Raw genomic sequence first — 16,201 nt, forward strand, 5'->3', positions numbered from 1 at the left:
ATATTCTATTTATATTTTTCATTCAAGTAGAAGGCTCTAAATATAGAAAGTGGCTTTGATATTAAAACATTATGTATTTTGCTGCATGTTATGATATCATGTTGGTGGTAGTCGCATGGTAGTTGTGTGCCACTGAGCTGGTCCCAACTCACAGAGACCCTGCATAGGGTTTCTGAGGCTATAAATCTTTATGGGAGCAGAAAGTGTCATCTTTTTCCCAATGAACTACTGATGGAGTCAGACTACTGGCTGCATTTAGCAGCTAAATGTATAACCTACTATATCACCAGCAGCTCCTTGGAACCCCTGTCACTGTGTGACAGAACTGGTTCTATGGCACTTAACAACAACAACAAATATCACATATTAGGGTACCATTTAACCCCAAATAACATTAATAGTGTTATTTTCCTCTAGAATCTTATTTAAATGACTTATGCGGTAAATAAACTATTAGTGGTTTTATACATGAAACAAAATGCATTTAGAATCCAGGCACACATGCAGCAATATTGCCTAAACTGTTCTAAAATTATTTTGCCAATCAAACAAAATTACCGAACAATTTATAGTCACTGATGGGTAATTAAATCAAATCAGAACAGATGCATCATTCTGGAAACATAATCATCCACTACCTCCTATTCAAAGGATGTACATAATAATTGATGAAATGAGTTTGCATAATAAGAAGTCTTTTTATATGTGTAAAAAGAAAGAATTATTTCTTGATGGTGTTGGTACCTTCAATTTAATTATAAACAATTAATTTAGCAACATATATTCATATATTTTAAAGAATGTTATGTTTAAAATGAAGTGCAACCCCAAATATACTTGAATTAGCTATAAAGGAGTTTGAATGTTGCTTAAAGATAATTCAAATTGGTATAACTAGAAAAAATTAATTTTGTTGTTTGTATGTACTGTCAAGTTGGTTGTGACTCTATGCACAACAGAACAAAACACTGCCTGGTCGTGAAGGATTGTTACATTTCAGCTTTTGATGCCACCCAATGTGTCAATTCATCTCATTAGTTTTCCTCTTTCTTGCTGAGTTTTCACTTTACCAAGTATGATATCTTTCTTTAGGGACTAGTTCCTCCACACAACATGTCTCAAGTATGAGAGACAAAGTCTTACTAGCCTGTGTTCTAAGGAACATTCTGACTCTACTTCTTCCAAGGCAGATTTGTTGATTCTTCTGGCAGTTCATGGTAATTTTAATATTCTTCTCCCACACTATAAATCAAAAGACATCAATTTTTCTATGATCTACCTTATTCATTTCCCAACTTTCACATGAATACAGGGCTATTGAAAATACTATGGTTTGAATCAAGTGCAGCTTAGTCTTCAAATTTATATCTTTGCTCTTGAATATCTTAAAATGTTCAGATTAAAAAAAAAAAATGTTCAGATTTGCTGAGTGAAATAATGACATTTGATTTATTGTTTTCTGTTTCCATGAGTGTTGGTTGTAGATCCAAGCAAAATGAATTCTTTTACAACTTCAATGTTTTCTCGATTGATCATGTTGTTATTTATTGACCCAGTTGTGAGAATTTTTTTTTTTTTTTTTCTTTTTCAGTTTACATTGAGATAGAAACCATATTGAAGGCTGGAGTATTTGGTCTTCATCAGTATGTATTTCAAATACTCTTCATTTTCAGCAAGCAAGGTTGCATCATCTTCCTATCACAGTTTGTTAATGGGTCTTCCTCCAATCTTATTGGCACTTTCTTCTTCATATAATCCAACTACACAGATTATTTGATCAGGATACAGGTTGAATATGGATGGTAAAGAATACAACCCTAGTTCACAACTGTCCTGGTTTTAAACCATTAAGTGTCCCCTTGAATATTTCAAACCATTATCTCATAGTCTATATTCAGATGCTTATGAGTACAATTAAATGTCCTGGAACACCAAATCCTCATAATGTTATCCATAGTTTGTCATGATCTACACAGTCAAAAGCTTCTGCATAGAAAAGTCTCTTTCTGCTATTCACTCCTTTCAGACGAGATCCATATGATGTCAACAATGACATCACTATTGCCACATACTCTTCTTAGTCCTCCTTGAATTTCTGTCACATCACTTTTGATGTACTGTTGCAACCATTTTTAAATTATCTTTATCATAATATTACTTACAAGTTATACTAATGAGACTGATCAACAATTCCTTCTTTCTTTGGGTCATCTTTCATTGGAGGATATAGGTATCTTCTAACAAATGCAAGTATCTTCTAACTGGGCAACCAAAATAGATTTATTCCAGGTATCTTGGCATATGAAATTGAGTGCCCCTAGTTACAACTGTCTGTTGAAAGATTTCAATTTGTATTCCATCATCTGCTTTAATATCTTCTGTTCTTAATCATTTGAACTTTCCTTAAATGGGTGAACATCGATCATTGCAATTTGGTACAGTGACTGTGTACCACACTTCTTTTGATGTTTTCTTGCAACCTTCAACATTTTACCCATGTTGTTGTGGATAGGTGATATTGCATCAGTACCGACTCATAGTGAGCTTATGTACAAGAGAACAAAACACTGTCTAGTCCTGTATAAAGTTCACATTGTTACTATGCTTCAGGCCATTGCTATTGTCACTGACCCAATCCCCACCACTTGATTGTCAGTTTGTTGTTCTATGGTGGCTTGTATGTTGTTGTGATTCTGGAGACTATGCTAAGGGTATTTTAAATACCAACAGGGTCACCCACAGTGAGCAGGTTTTACCAGAGTTTCTAAATGAAGACAGAATAGGAAGAAGAAGAAGAGATGAGCAACCTCTGAATACTTAGTCACTGAAAATGTTATAAATAGCTGTGGAACCCTGCCAATATCAGATTAATGAATATTGAAACATCATGAAAGGCACCAGAATATTGTCAGATATAGTGTGAAGATGAGTTCCTTAGGCAGGAGGGCACTCAAAATGTGACTGGAGAAGATTTGCCTCCTCAAAGTAGAGTTGACGGTGATGATATGAATGAAGTAAAGTCCAGGGGGGCACAACTCAAAATGAAGAGAAACAGCTGTAAACATGCATTAATAATTGGAATATGGAATGTATGAAGTATAAATTTAGAAAAATTGGAAATTGTAAAAAATCAAATGCAATGCATAAAAATCAATAGCCCAGGCATTAGTGAACTGAATTGGATTGGCATTGGACATTTTGAATCTGACAGTAACATGGTTTACTATGTTGGGAATGACAAATTGAAGAGGAATGGTGCCATATTCATCATCAAAAAGATATCAAAATCAATCATGAAGTACAATGCTGTCTATAATAGGATAATACCCAAATACCTACAAGGAAGAGACGTTAATACAACATTCAAATTTATGCAACAACCACTAAACATAGTAATGATGAAATTGAATAATTCTACCAATTTCTTCAGTCTGAAATTGATCAAACATGCAATCAAGCTGTATACTGAAGAATGGGATGCAAAGGTGGGAAATAAAGAGGAAGGATCAATAGTCAGTAAACATGTCCTTGGTGATAGAAATGACACTGTAGATCATATTATAAAATTTTGAAAAAAACATTTATTTCCTCATTGTTGTTCATTTTCTAAATAACATAAAGAGTGAGTATATGCATTGATTTCACCAGACGGAACACACAGAAATCAAATCAACTACATCTGTGGAAAGAGACAACAGAAATGCCTCATATTGTCAGTCATACAAAGCCAAGGGCAGACTGAAACAAAACATCAACTGCTCACATGAAAGTTCTGGCTGAAGCTAAAGAAAATGAAAACAAGTCCATCAGAGCCAAAATATGACCTTGAACATATCCCACTGTAGTTAAAAATCATCTGAAGAATAGATTTGATGATTAGACACTGAAGAATGAAGACCAGAAGACTTGTGGGATGACATTAAGAAAGCTAAAGTTCATTAAGAAGACAAGAAAGAAAGAAAAGACCAAAATGGATGACAGAAGAGACTCTAAAACTTTCTCTCCAGGGTACAGATAGATGCTAAAGCAAATAGAAGAAATGAGGAGGTAAAAAAGCTGAACAAAAACTTCCAAAGTGCAACTCAAGAAGACATATTGAAATATTATAATGAAATGTAGAAAGATCTGGAGTTTGAAAATCAAAAGGAAAGAACACACTCAGCAATTCTCAACCTGAAACAACTAAAGAAAAATGCAAGCCTCAATTTGGAGTATTGAAGGATTCTATAGGCAAAATTCTGAATGAGGGAGAATGCATAAAACAAAGATGGAAGAAATACACAAAGCTACAGTACCTAAAAAGAAATGATTGATGTTCAGCAATTTAAAGAGGTAGCATATGATCAAGAGTCATTGACAGTGATAAAAGAATTATAAGGTGCACTGAAGGCATTGACAAAGAACAAAACACCAGGAATTGATGGAATACAAATTGAAATATCACAACAAACTGATGCAGCACCTGAGACACTCACTCATCTATGCCATGAAATTTGGAAGACAAGTACCTGGCCAACTGACTGTAAAAGATCCATGTTTGTGCCCATTCTGAAGAAGCTAACTCAAAAGCATGTAAAAATCATCAGACAATATCATTAATATTGTATGCAAGTAAAATTTTGCTAACTAAAATACAAAAAATGGCTGCATCCATACGTTGACAGGGAACTTCCAAAGATTTAAGTTGGATACAGAAGAGGATGTAGAATGAGGGATATCATGGCTGATTTCAGATGGATCTTGGACGAAAGTAGAGAATATCAAAAAGGTGTTTATGTGTGCTTTATTGACTCTGCAAAGGCTTTTGATTGTGTGGTTCATGACAAGCTCTGGACAACATTGCAGAGAATAAGTATTCCGGAACTCTTAATTGTGCTCATGAGGAACCTGTATATAGGCCAAGAGGCAGTCATACAAGATGAAAAAGGTGCTACTGAATAGTTTTAATAAGTAAAGGTGTGCAACGAGGGCTGTAGTCTTTCACCACATGTATTCAATCTATATACTGAGCATACAATTTGAGAAGCTGGGTTATATGAAGAAGATCATGGCATCAGGATTAAAAGAAGACTCATTAACAACCTATGATATGCAAATGATAGAAACTTGCTTGTTGAAACAAAAGGGGATCTAACATATTTATTGATAAAAATCAAAGACTGCAGTCTTCATTAAGGGTTGTACCTCAATGTAAAGAAAACAAAATCAGAGTCTCTTCTGAAATCCATTTTGGTCTCTCTTATTTTTGTTGTTGTTGTTGTTATTTTAAGAATGCTTTCCTTCTCCACAATTGTCTGATTTTCATCCATTAGTGTCTAATTCATTAGATCTGTTCTTGAGATGATCTCTAATTTCAGATTGAATATATTTAAGGTAATATATTGATTTTCAGAGTTGTTTTCATTTTTTTTTTTCAGCTTCACCCTGAACTTGCATATGAGCAATTGATGGTCTGATTCACAGTCTTCTCCTGGTCTTGTTTTGACTAATGATATGGACCTTTTCCACCGTGTCTTTCCACAGATGTAGTCTATTTGATTTATGTGTATTCTATCTGTTAGTTCCATGTGTACAGTCATCTTTTTAGTTCATTTGCTCTGAACAAGCCACTGGTTTTAGCAAAATTTTATCATGCAATTTCCAGCATCATTGCTATCACCAATACCAAATTTTCCAACTACTGATCCTTCCTCTTTGTTTCCAACCTTTGAATTTCAATCACCCCTAGTTAATAAATACATCTGATAAATCATATGTTTTTCAGATTCAAAATCATGAATAGCAAGCCATTTAATCTCACTAAGATACGGTTTTTGTATTCTGTTTCATTTTTATAACTTCCAATTGTCTTATGTTCATAATTCATACATTTCTTGTTCCATTTTTAATTGATATTTACATCTGTTTCTACTCATTTTGAGTTGTACTCCACTCACAAATGAAGGTCCAGCAAGATTGACTATATTCCTGTCATAGTCAACTTTATTTTATTGAGGTATGTGCCGTGGAGTCGGTTCCGACTCATAGTGACCCTGTACTGGGTTTGAGGCTGTAAATCTTTATGGGAGCAGAAAGCCTCATCTTTTTCCGTGGAACAGCTGGTAGTTTTGAGCTGATGACCGTGAGATTAGCAGCCTGATTTGTAACCACTATGCTACCAGAGCTCCTTCTTCCCAAATCATATTTTGAGTGCCTTCTTACTTGAGGGACTTATTTTTCTCTACTTAATTTGGCAATATACTGGATCTCTTGATCTTATTTAAATATTCAATATTCTTGTGCTTTTTGACAGTGTTCCACTGCTATCAATAAGGTTTTTGCGACTGAATATTCAAAAGTAGTCCATCTCTGCTTCTTCTTAGTCTGTCGCATTATGGAAGCTCATCTGAAACCTGTTCACCAATGGTAACCCTGCTGGTATAGCTTCTAGAAAATACCATAGGGTAAACTATCAGGGGACTGATGCATTTTTCCTATGTTGCTGTTAGGTGTCATTGAGTCAGTACCAACTCATAGCGACCCTATGCACAACAAACAGAACAAAACACTGCCTAGTCCTGGACCAACCTCACAATTATTGCCACACTTGAGCCCATTGATGCTGCTACTTTGCCAATCCATCTCACTGGGGGTTTTCCTCTTTTTCTCTGACCCTTAACCTTACCAAACATATCTTTCTCCAGTGACTGGTCCCTTCTGACAATATGCCTGAAGTATGAGAGAAAAGTCTGGCTATCCTGGCCTCCAAAGAGCACTATGGCTGCACTTCTTCCAACACAGATCTTTAGTTCTTTTTGCAGCCCATGGACCTTTCAATATTCTCCTCCAACACTATAACTCAAATGAGTCACTTCTTCTACGACTTTCCTTATTCACTGTGCAGCTTTTGCATGCATATGAGGCTATTGAAAATACCACGGCTTGGGTCAGGAACACCTTAGTTCTCAAGCTGACATCTTTGCTCTTCAACACTTTAAAAAGGTCTTGTGCAGCAGATTTGCCTAATACAATGTCATTTTCTGTTCTTAACTTGCTGCTTCCATGAATGTTGATTATTGATCCAAGAAGAATGAAGTCCTTGACAACTTTAACATATTTTTCCATTGATAAGAATGTTGTTTATTGGTCCAGTGTTGAGGATTTTTGCTTTCTATACATCGAGGTGCTATTCATACTAAGGCAGTGGTCTTTGATCTTCATCAGTAAGCATTTTAAGTCCTCTTCGGCAAGCAAGGTTGTATCATCTGCATATTGTAGATTGCAGTCTTTCTTAATGAGTCTTTCTCCAATCCTGATGCCTCATTTTTCTTCATACAATCCAGCTTCTCCAATTATTTAATTATCAATGCATCTTTATTACATGTTCAATTAATTTCAGACTAAAGATATTGGTAGAATTCTTCTTAAATCACCCCTGGCTTAATGGTTGGTGTGTAATTTTAAATAAAATTGATATTTTGTTGTCTTCTATTTGATGTTTAAATATTTTCCTATTGCAGATAGCATTACCCATCAAATTAATCTTAATATGATGGTGAATGTAATACTTCCCCCTTCAATTTACCATTACCAGCATAGTAAACTATGTAAGTGAATAATTCAAAATGGTCAATACAAGTCCATTCCAGGTCACTAAAGCCTAGGATTGAGAACTTTATATGTGCTCCATTTCATTTTTAGCAACTTGAAATTTTCCTAGATTCCTACTTCATACATGCCATGTTCCAATTATGAATGGATGTTTGCAGTTGTTTCTCTTCTTTTGGAGTTGTGCTCAAGTAGCAAATGAAGGTCCTGAAATTTAAATCATAATGGTCAACTCAGTTTTAAGGAAACAAAAGAGATAATCCATAGTTGGACAATATGCCCTTTATGATAAAAACAATACTGGAAATCTCATGATAGAATTTTGCATGAGCAGTTACTTGTTATTTGAAAATGATTTTTAAAACAACGTAGGTATTTTAACCATGGCAATGAAACCATGGCAATGAAATACAATAGGATGAATGTAAAGCTAATCTTCTCCCATGTAAACTATCACATAATTCACAATAAAACAATTTTAAAAGCATAAAAGATGACAAGACAAATGGGCCTTATCAGATGGTATACACAGATATAAAATTGATTATATCTATGGGAAGAAACAGTTGAATAGTTCCATACCATCAGCCCATGCAAGTCCAGTTACAGACTATGGAACAGACCATCAATTGCTCATATACAAGTTCAGGCCAAAGCTGAAGAAAATTAAAGCAAGTCCATGAGAGACAAAATATGACCTTGAATGTATCCCACTTGAACTTAGAGATCATCTCAAGAACAAATTTGATGCATTAGACACTCAATGACTGAAAATCAGAAGAATTGTGGGATGACATCAAGGACATTATACAGGAAAAAAGCAACATTTTATTAAGAAGACAAGAAAGAATGAAAAGAACAAAATGTATGTCAGAAGTGGCTCAAATTTACTCTTTAGTGTATAGTTTCTAAAGCCAATGGAAGAAATAAGGAAGTAAAATAACTGAACCTAAAATTTAAACCAGAAGCTCAAAAAGACAAAGTAAAGTATTATAAGCAAAATATGCTAAGACCTGGAGTAGGAAAACCAGAAGTGAAGAACATGGTCAGTATTTCTCAAGCTGAAATGACTGAAGTAAAAATTCAATTCTTGATTTGAAATATTGAAGGATTCTTTGGGTTAAATATTGAATGATGGAGATGGCATCAAAAGTCGATGGAAGGAATACACAGTCACTGCACCATAAAGAAATGGATGATGTTCAACCATTTCAAGAGGTAGCATATGATCAAGAGTCAATGATCCTGGAGGAAGAAGTCCAAGGTGCATTGATGACATTGGCAAAGAATACAGCACCATAAATTGATGGAATACAAATTGAAATATTTCAAGAAATGGATGCAGCACTGGAGGCAGGTACTCATCTGTGCCAAGAAATTTGGATGACTGCTACCTGGCCAACTGATTGTAGAGATTCATGTTTGTGCTCATTCAAAGAGAGCTGAACTCACAGAATATGAAAATCATTAGACAATATCATTAATATCATACGTAAGCAAAACTTTGCAAAACTGATTCAAAAATGACTGCAACAGTACTTTGACAGGGAACTGCCACAAATTCAAGTCAGATTCTGATAAAGATGTGTTTACAAGGAATATTATGGTTGATGGATTTTGGCTGAAAGCAGAGAATACCAGAAGGATGGTTAGCTGTAATTCATTGACTACGCAACAGCTTTCAGTTGTGTGGATCCGGACAAAAACATTACAGAGAATGAATATAACTTGTGCAAAACCTCTACAGAGATGAAGTAACAGTCATTTGAATATAACAAGGGTATACTGTGTGGTTTAAAATTAGATAAGGTGTTCTAGCTTTATTATTATTTTTTTATTTGGTAGTTCTTTTCTATCCAAAGCCTTCTTAATTCCAACCACCAAGTGATTGTGTGGGACAATGCAAATAAGGTACACAGGACTCTAAGTCTGGAATTGGTTAGCTTTGCCCTCTAGGTAGGTTTAAAAGGAGCCATATCAGAAATAGGGATGGAAGATCCCGGAGCCATCAAGAAGAAAGAAGAAAAAGCATGAGTGACAAGTGAGATCCAGTGACTGCAGAGGTAATTGCAAGAGGTGATTGAAAGAGGCAAAGGCAGAAGTGATTGCAAAGACAATGGCATTAAGAGACAGAGTAGCTTTGGTCTCCTACCACTAAAGACCAAGTAAAACTGAGTGCTTATAGGCAGGAGACTGATTTGAAGAATGTGCCCTTTGGGCATTCACAGACTGGCTAAAAGAAATTTGTAACATTTGCGTGAGAAAGGAAGGAAACAAAGGGGCACATGACTAAGAGACTGAAGACAAGATGGGGAATGCTTGCAGTTTGGCAGACAAGAGGTGTTCTTGCCTGGAGAACTGCTGTGGCCTCAGTTTGTTATGATCCTGAATTGTATCCTGTTCACATCTCTAATAAACCCACAACTGGGAGTATTGTTATGATTTCTATGTGGTCATTGCAATAGATTATTGAACCCAGATGTGAAGCAGAGAGTGCTATGGGAAGAATGCTTACTGTCAGAATAACATAAACAAGATTATAGAGTGGAAGTATGTCTGACTTTTGTATCATAGGAATCGGCTTTGGGCTGATTTTGTGTTTGATTATATTTCCCCTTTGTGAAGTCAGGGGAAGTCAAACACAGTTCCTAAATTTTTTTAGAAAATCTGTATGCTGAAGAAATAATCCTAGAAACTGTGTTTTATGAAGAAGTACATGGCCTCAGGACTGGAGGAAGATTCATTAATAACATGTGATATGTAGATGATACAAGCTTGCTTGCTGACTGTGGTGAGGACTTAGCATCCTTGGTGATGAAAAGCAAAGACCACAACCTTCTTTATGGGTTTCATCTGAACATAAAAAATAAAAATAAATCTTATCAATGGACGAATAAATAACATCAGTATAAATGGAATAAAAGATTGAAACTGTCAAAGACTTCACTTTGCTTGGCTCCACTAAAAACATTTCTGGCAGCAGCAGTCAGAAGATGAAAAGATGAATTTTATTAGGCAAATCTGCTGCACAACACTCCTTTAAAGTATTTCAAAGGGCATATGTCAATTTGACGACTAAGCATTTATTCTAAATAAAGTTTGTCCCTCATTGCTATGTCTCATGCCAATGAAGTTGAGACACTGGTGGGATTTTTAACCCCAAATAAGAAATTACTAATAAGTGTGTTGTTTATACTGGAAATCAAAAGAGAACAAAACTTGCTTTGCATTCCTAGATAAAATCCATAAGTAAAAGAGGAAAATTATGTACAAATGATAAATTTTGTATTTGGGATGTGAAAAATGACATGCACTTTGCATAAAGATAGTAGTGAAAATCATTGCCACATCAGCTGTTTGTGACATCCTTAATAGACTGATTTTGGGGAAATCAGAAGAAAGCTGGGAATGGGAAGAGAAATATCAGGAAGCTATTTTTCAATCTTAGGTCCTTATAGAGTATTTCCCTCTATATCCATCTTCTCAGCACATTCTGACCCAGGGATGTTCATTCTCATTTCAAAGCAGGGGAACACTTGAGTGTGGGGGTAATGTGCAAATGTTCCCTGAAGCTTGACTCCATTTGTCCCTAATTAGGATCCTGACATAATGGCTCTTTAGCCCTTAACAACGAGGGAAGAAGGAATGGATGCTAATTTCCTTCTAAGCAACAGAAACCCATTGATCATTTTACTTTTGACCAAACAAAGCTGTTCGGAACAGCTAATCAAATTGTGTAGAGGATGGAGCAGACAGATATAAAACTGAAAAATCACTCCGGCCTTTGGTTGTCAAATTAGTTCCCAAGGATTCATCTGATAAATAAGCATGCTAAGAGAGTCATTAGTATTCCTTCAATCTTCATGCCAACTTCTTCACATAGATCAGCTTCTAGCACTATTTCTGTATTTCATCCTGTGTGTAGGGTCACTATAATTTGGAACCAATTAGATAACACCACACTGTTATAACAATGTATCTTATATAACTTCTGTGTGGGTGACTATTTGATGGATTGTTGAAAAGTGAAATTCTTCTAGTCACCCTTCATTGAAATGGACAAATTTTTTTCATCATAGAAACTGGTTCTTTAACTGGCAACAGTGTTTTTTAAAAAAATTGAACATTTGCCATAATTTGCAAATTATCTAAGTACACAAGTATTGGGAACATGGTGGCTCTGTTAGGATAAGCACTGGACTGAGAACTACATGGTTCATGGTTCCAATCCACCAGCCACTCTAAAGGAAAAAAAGCCTTCTGCTCCCTCCAAATTGTAAAGCCTTGGAATCCTTGTACCATATTTCTATGAGTCAGAATAGACTTCATGGCACTTAACAACAATCACTCACAAATACAGTCTTCAAAGAACACATTACATTTCTAATTTGTTAGCTTGAAGGAAGAAGTATCCCTCACTATATTTTTTGGGAATACTGTTTGTTTTTTGTCATTTAACTTGTTTCCTTATTGTCCTATTTTTGTTACTGTTATACATCACTGCTGACATCATTTATTGAATAGATAATAAGGTAGTAATTATGTATGTTGTTGTTGTTGTTGTTGTTGTTATGTGCCGTGGAGTCAGTTCCAACTCATAGCAACCCTGTATAAGGGTTTCCAAGGCTATAAATCTTAACGGGAGACGAAATCGTCATCTTCCTCCCGTCGAACAGCTAGTAGTTTTGAAATGCTGACCTTGAGATTTGCAGCCTGATTCGTAACCACTATGCTACCAGAGCTCCTTAATAATTATATATATCAGATATGAATTATGCGCATGTCCTTTTTGAGTGTTTTAAAATCTGAAGGAAATAGCTCCATGTCATCAATTCTATGCCTTAGGTGACTATGCTAACCAGTTCCTTCTTAATCGTAATGTCTTGATATTCTATTGATTGCACATGTTCAAGTTGGTCAATAATATGATAGGGATTTTTAGACTATATGTATGAATATAGTATTATGCTCATTAAATTTAGGAAATAAAGAAATGAAGAGTATTTGACTCATTTTGCATTAGACAAATTGCTGTACAAGGTCTGCTCAAACTATGTAAGTGCAAAGATTTCAGTTTGATGACTAAGGTATATCTGACCCAATCCATGGTATTTTCAGTAGCTTAATGAAGAAAATATTGAAGTTGTCAAGGACTTCATTTTTCTTGGATCAACTATCAGCACTCACAGAAGCAACAGTCAAAAAAATCAAATGATGTATTGCATTAAAAAAATCTGGTGCACAAGACCTTTTTACAATGTTGAAGAGCAAAGATGTCAGCCTGAGGACTAAGGTTCGCCTGACCCAAGCCATGGTATTTTCAGTAACCTCATATGCATTTGGAAGCTGGACAATGAATAAGGAAGACTGTAGAAGAATTGATGGATTTGAGTTATGGTGTTGGAGGAGAATATTGAAAGTTCCATGGGCTGCCAAAAAAACCAATATATCCATTTTGGAAGAAGTACAACCAGAGTGCTCCTTGGAAGCCAAGACTGCCAAACTTCATCTCTCATACTTTGGACATATTGTCAGGAAGGACCAGTCACTGGAGAAAGACATCATGTTTGGTAAGGTGGAGGGTCAGAGAAAAAGAGGAAGACCCCAACGTGATGGACTGGCCAAGTGGCAGCATCGATGGACTCAAGCGTGGCAACAGTAGTGAGGTTGTCCCAGGATCAGGTAGTGTTTCATTCTGCTGTGATTAAGGTAGCCATGGGTTGGTTCCAACTTGATGGCACCAAGAGCAACAACAATATACATATGAAAGTTGGACAGTGAATAAGGAAGAACATAGAAAAATCAATGTATTTGAGTTATGGTGTTGGAGAAGAATATGTAAAGTACCATTGATTCCCAGAAGAACAAAGAAATCTGTATTTGAAGAAGTACAATCAGAATGCTCCTTAGGATCCAAGTTGACCAGACTTCATCTCTGAAACTTTTGATATATTATCAGGAGTGTCCAGTCCCTGGAGAAGAACATCATAGTTGGTAAACTGGAACGTCAGTGAAAAAAAGTAAAACAATCCATAATATAGTTTGACAATGGCAGCCCCAGTGGGCTTAATTATTACAACAATTGTGATGTTGGTACAATGCCAGGCAGGGTTTCATTCTGTTGTCTGTAAGGTCACTATGAGTCTGAACCAACTTGATGGCTCCTAGTATCAACAACAACCAACCTATGGATTTTTTTTTTTTTTTTCCAAGTGGTATATTAGACAATATTCTGTTTTAATCCATACGGGTTTCATTGGTTAATTTTTTTGAAGTAGATTACCAAGAATTTCTTGTTTGTCTGTCTTTATTCTGGAAGTTCTGTTGAGATCTGTTTACTATTAAAGAATCTGCTAATATTTGCTATGTTAATGGCATATCTTCCAGCACCATAGCTACTTGCAAGTTACCACAGTATGACAAAGTAACAGAGAATGATTGGAAATATTAGCCAATGGTAAAACATTATGAAGAAGGCACTCTAAGTCATAAAATCTTGAATGACAGAAAGCAACTTGTTGTACTGATGTAATTATTCTACTCATAGAAACTGAACAAAAAGTTCAGAAATTTGAAGAAAATATCTTCTGGTGATAAAATAACTTTGACTATTGACTGCTTCTAGACAATACGATGGATCTAGGATAAATGCAATTTCAAATGAGAAGAAATAAAAAATATATAAAAACTTCAACATATAAATTAGATTGGATTTGCTTGTCTACTTAGATTGAATTAAGGTATATAAAATATATTTTATAATACAAAAACACTTACTTTGCTGTTCTGTTCTGAATTGAATTGTTTCCCTCAAAATGCAGATCAAATTCCTAAACTCTGGTCCTTGTGAATATGATCTCTTTAGCAACTAGGGTATTTGAAGGTGTTATCAATTAATATGAGGTTATACTGGAGTCGTTGTTATTGCTATTAGGTGTCACTGTGTCAGTTCTGACTCAGAATGTGTCATATTTCAGTTGGAGTAGTATCTTTGTAAAAGAGAAGAAACACAGAGAGACAGCGGAAAGATGACCATACAAAAATACATCTACAAACTAAGGTACATCTGGTGCAATGAGAATGTTCAAGAGATGGAAAAATATCTTCACTTAAGAGACAGAGAGAGAATGGTTCAGGCAACTTGATTTGTATTTCTAACCACCATGATTACGAGACAATAAATTCTTCTCAAAAGCTTCTAGTGTTTTGGTGTTTTGGTTCAGCAACCCTAGGAAATGAATACAAATCCAGTGGTATATCAAAGTGGAAAGGCAAGGAGTAGTCAAATATATATTAGATAACTGAACATAAATCCTTGAATAAATCTGTGAGGCTGGCAGCACAATATTCAATAACTACAATGAAAAGACAGTATCCTTTTAATTTAAAAAAAGAGAAAGCACAGGGGAGTTTTTACTTAGCAAATTTCCACACTCTGAAAAAGTTATATCAGTCATAAATCTTAATGAGCCAAAGATAGGAGTAGTGTAATATATAAAGGAAAACTCTTAACTATGAAGATAAGGTTATAAAATCACAGTTGTAATAGGGGGGTTTTGATATACAGCTTTCAGAGGTGATTGATGAAGTAAATCTAATTGAAAAATGATTTAGGAGCTTTAAATAGTATGAGCAATAGTTCTACAAATAATGTTTTCTAGGACTTGGACCTTGTACAGAAATTTCATACTGCCAATGCTTGAATGGATCTACAAAAAGAGGAATTTTATTACTCTCTTGGGGATATAAATTGTTACATCATGTTTAGAAAATATTCTGGCAAATAACTCTGCCACCTTGAGCATGTAATTCAATAGCTATGACTCCAGCTTACAGAAATGAAAGTTAAAAAGTACGTGTGAATTATTAGTTATTATAATCACAATAAAAATGGAAATCAATGCAAAATTATAAAGGGATACATTTTAAATGCTACTGAATACTGTTTAATCATTACAAAAATTTTTAATGTGATGGATTTTCATATGAGCCTAACATTAAAGAATTTCTACATATTTCAGGGGGAAAAAATTCAAATCCAGATGAAGCAATGTGAATGAAAATACATACTTAAAAAACTATTTAAAACACCCCCTTGGGCATATATTTAGATGATATGTTTATAAAAACACAATACATTTTTTAAGCACTTAATAACAACATCAGTGAAGTTGTTAAATATATATCTCATGGAGTTAGAATTAAAGGTGGAAAGTAAAAGACTTTGGTTATAACTGCAAGATAAAGATGGCAGAGCCCTGAGTATCACACCCTTATCTCAAAGACAATACACAGTAAATATTCATGAACTATTCATTCAAATATAGACAAATGACACTCTTTCAGGAAATCAGCTACTTTCCAAGTTACCTTCCATCCTAACATCCAAAGCTATTACAAGAAAGACAGAATCATTTAAAAAATAACTCTGAAACAATACTATAAAACAAGAAATGGAGTGAGTATCGAAAATCATAACATGATTACATATTATTAAAACTTTGCAACACTTCTACCCTTAAAGTTTGTATTTGTTGAGCTTTCTTCACCATGCTTTTTGTCTCTCAAATTGCACTTTTAGATGATGTACCTGTGATCCAAAATTTTAATACAG

This window comes from Chrysochloris asiatica, unplaced genomic scaffold (genome assembly GCF_000296735.1).
Source record: "Chrysochloris asiatica unplaced genomic scaffold, ChrAsi1.0 scaffold00278, whole genome shotgun sequence".
Lineage (NCBI taxonomy): Eukaryota > Metazoa > Chordata > Mammalia > Afrosoricida > Chrysochloridae > Chrysochloris > Chrysochloris asiatica.